This window comes from Myotis davidii, unplaced genomic scaffold (assembly GCF_000327345.1).
Source record: "Myotis davidii unplaced genomic scaffold, ASM32734v1 scaffold1534, whole genome shotgun sequence".
Classification (NCBI taxonomy): Eukaryota; Metazoa; Chordata; class Mammalia; order Chiroptera; family Vespertilionidae; genus Myotis; species Myotis davidii.
This window is the reverse complement of record NW_006285799.1, coordinates 113684-117552: the sequence shown is the minus strand read 5'-3', so window position 1 is coordinate 117552 and position 3869 is coordinate 113684. Positions and strand designations below refer to the sequence as shown.

At 38.6% G+C, this 3869-nt stretch overlaps 1 protein-coding gene across 1 annotated transcript in view; it reads left to right on the top strand.

The window, feature by feature from the left end:
* Positions 1-509: 509 nt before the first annotated feature.
* Positions 510-3869, top strand: part of PCMT1 (protein-L-isoaspartate (D-aspartate) O-methyltransferase) — a 17570-nt gene continuing 14210 nt past the window's right edge. Inside the window, exon 1 of the mRNA XM_006756874.2 lies at positions 510-548. The gene's annotated coding sequence lies outside the window, so the exon portion shown is untranslated. The remainder of the gene's footprint in view (positions 549-3869) is intronic.

Here is a 3869-nt window from a genome sequence, read left to right as displayed (position 1 = left end):
GCAGAGGGAGGGGAGGCTGGCCAGAGGCCGGGCGAGCAATCCTGGCATTGTTGCAGGCCGGGCTGAGGGGACCCTTTCCCCCTAACCCCCTCCCCGTGCATGAATTTTGTGCACCAGGCCTCTAGTCAGTAATAAGAGAGAATCATTGATTGGCTGCCTCCTGGAGGTCCCCTACTGGGGACTGAGCCTGCAACCCGGGCATGTACCCTTGACTGGAATCGAACCTAAAACCTTTCAGTCTGCAGGCTGACACTCTATCCACCCAGCCAAACCAGCTAGGCTTACTGTTTTATTTTATGTATGTATGTATGTATGTATTTATTTTTAAATATATTTTTATTGATTTCAGAGAGGAAGGGAGAGATAGAAACATCAGTGATGAGAGGGAATCATTGATTGCCTGCCTCCTGCACGTTGGACCGAGCCTGCAACCCAGGCATGTGCCCTTGACTGGAATCGAATCTGGGACCCTTTGGTCCACAGACGGATGCTCTATCCACTGAGCAAAACCAGTCAGGGCTCACTGTTTTATTTTAGTAACCTTTCAGGTAGCTTGCCTAAGCTCATTTGTGTAGAAATAATATTTTCTATTTGAGTTACTTTATCCAAAACTTATAATATTTTAAAATGAAGAGATGATATAAGCTTGTCTGTTTACAATGTTTCTACAGTGTTTGTGAATTTTTAAAATTACTCTGTTATTTGGAGGGTTTGTATTTATACCTTTTATAATGTCTCTTTAACTCCTTTTCTCTTGTTTACCGTCTGGTCAGTCAATAGTAAATGGCAACCTTTGATTCCTTCTATTACCTATATGACAGTGATCTAATTCTACTTTTGCCCTTTTTTCTCCTTCTGTTGTTGTTATTGTTGTTTTTTTAATCCTTACCTGAGGATGTTTTTTCCATTGATTTCTAGAGAGAACAAAACATTGATGGGAGAGAGACACATCGATTGGTTGCCTCCCACACTCCCCACTAGACCTGGGGAACCTGCAGTCCAGGTGTGTGTTCTTAACCGGGCATTGAACCCACCACTCTATGGTCTGTGGGCCGACACTCTAACCACTGAGAAAAACTGGCCAGGGTCTCCCATTGTTTTTCATTGCATTCTTTCTACTTCATCAGAACATGTAACTTTTAAATATTATTTTACCCATGTCTCCCCCCCTTATTTTAGTTTTTACTGTAGAATTGTATATGTGTCCTTTGCTCCTGTATCTCCAGTTATCTGTTGGTTAGATGACAAACATCTTCTAGAATATTCCTTAAGAAAGGCTTGTGTGTACAGCATTCCCTGAGTTCTTGCACATGCAGAATGTTGTTTTTCTTTCTATAACCTTGATATTTGAAGGATAGCTTGGCTGGGTATGAAATCCTTGGCTTACATTATTAGAAAATCAGCTTTATTGGGTAGAATTTATATGAAAATTCACCAAATTTTAAGGTTACAATATTAAAAATTTGACAAATATAGTCTTAACTACCACCCTAATGGTTATAGGACAAAGGATCAGCAAACTATAACCCACGAGCCAAATTGGCCTGCTGTCTCTTTTTGGAAATAAAGATGATTTTAACACAGCCATTAGTGTTGTGTCCTTTCATTAGTGTTGTCAATGCTGTTCTTACAGTACGTTGGCAGAGTTGAGTAGTTGCAATGAAGACTATCTGGCCTGCAAAGCCTAAAATATTTACTGTTCGGACCTTTACAGACATTTGCTGATATGTGTAAAGAAAATTTCTTTCACTCACCAAGTTCCTCATGCCCCTTTGCAGATAATCTCTTTTCACCCCCAATACCTAGCAACCACAGGTTGGCCTTCTGCCGCTAGAGCTTTGACTTTTATAGAATTTGATATAATTGGAATCGAATCGTGTATAGTCTTATCTGGCTTCTTGCACTGAGATTAGTGCTCTTGAGATTCATCCATGTTGTTGGATGTATTAGTCATTTACTCCTTTTTATTGTGGACTTGCACTTTCCTTAAATTTCTTGAAAATGCAGCTTCATTCTTGTTTTTCTTTGCATGTTGGTGGTTGAAACCTCAAGAAACCTGACTGCCTAAATTTTTTTTTTACCCCTATTAGGTAATTGAATCTTTTGCTTTGAAAGTTCTGAAGATATTTTTTCTTACCTTTAAAGTCTGATAGTTTTATTGGTGGATGTCTTGGTGTTGTTTCTGGTAATACTTTTACTCACTTTCTGCTAAGTTTTCTCTAGAACATAGTTTTAAATATTAGATTCTGTTAAATCAGCTGAAATGTTTTTATTTGCCTTTTGTTTCCCATAGATTTGAATGGAGTTTTTTCTTTTTCCTATTTTTACAATTCAAGAGCAACTTTTGTCAGTATGGTGACTTGCAGTTTCTTTAATGACTGATGGATGATATTGATAGTAGTAGTGGGAAAAGGGAAGGAGTTGGCAGATCTTGCTCTTTTGTTTCTGTGGGATCCTTACTTTTCTTGCTTCTTTCATTTCATTACCACTTCAAGAGGCACCATCTTTTCCCTGCTTACCAGATTGTCTCCCAGAAATACTGCTTCTCCTGGTTGCGGCCGTTAGTCCCACTAATTTTTTTTAAACAACTTTTCTAGAGTATAATTCCATACCATATCATTCACCCATTAAAAATTTTAAATGTAGTGGTTTTCAGCAAAATCTGTTTTGGTTAAAAAATTTATTTCTGGATTATTAAAATCAAGTCTTACAGATTTTAGGTCTGTGAGTACAGGAACTATGCTATGTTATTTATTCTTACTAGAGGCTCAGTGCATGAAATTCCAGTCCCTCAGCCCGGCCTGCACTCTCACAATCCGGGACTGCTGTCTCCTAACCACTTGCCTGCCTGCCTGATTGCCCCTAACCACCTCTGCCTTGGCCCCTGCCACCAGGGCTTTGTCCAGAAGGACGTCGAGTCTAATTAGCCTATTACCCTTTTAGTAGTATAGATAATCCTAAGTATGTCTATGTCTGGTGTGTACTAGATAGTCAGTAAACATATTGAGTTAATAAGGGTTTTATTGAAAAGTTAACTATGTGCATGCTACCATGAGGGTTCTTGAAATTTAACATACTACATCAGTGGTTCTCAACCTTGGCTGCACATTAGAATCACCTGGTAATCTTTTATAAATCCTGATTTCTGGGCCTCATCCTCTGGAAATTCTGTTTCTTTGTTACTAATGTTGTGGCCCCACCCCATAACATATTTAACCTTAAAGAATTGATAGGTGGGTGAGCCAAATATATATTATTAACCTTGCTTTGCTTTTGAAAATTTTGTTTCTTTTGGATTCTGTAATTTATCTGCTTGATTTTCATCCACCTCTGTGGTTGCTCCTTGTCATAATCTTTGAAGGCTCCACTTCCTTTGCATCTCAAATATTTACATTCATTTTTCTTCTCTGTGTGATCTCTTCTGGCCACTTTAGTTCACTTCCATTGCTTCAGTTGCCGTCTTCATAATTAGAAATCTATATCTCTCCTAGATCTCCTTCCTGAGCCCCAGATTCATGTGTTCAACTGACTATTGAATATCTCCATTTGTGTGGTCCATAGCCCCTAACTGTATAAATTAGTTATCCTTTTCCTCCTTAACTTTGGTCCTTCTCCTGGATTTCTCAAATCAATATATGACAGCATCTAAAACACTCCCCCCGCCCCCCTTTTCCTAATCTAGTCAGTCAGGTGTATATATATATATATACAGGGTGGGGTAAAAGAAGGTTTACAGTTGTGAGTACAGGAAACAGTTTATTCTTATTACTTCTTGATTATTGTATTATTTTCCATATGAACAATTGGAATCCTACCTTTGCCCACCCTATTTCCTTCCAAGTATGTCTCAAGTCCTTCTACATCATTCT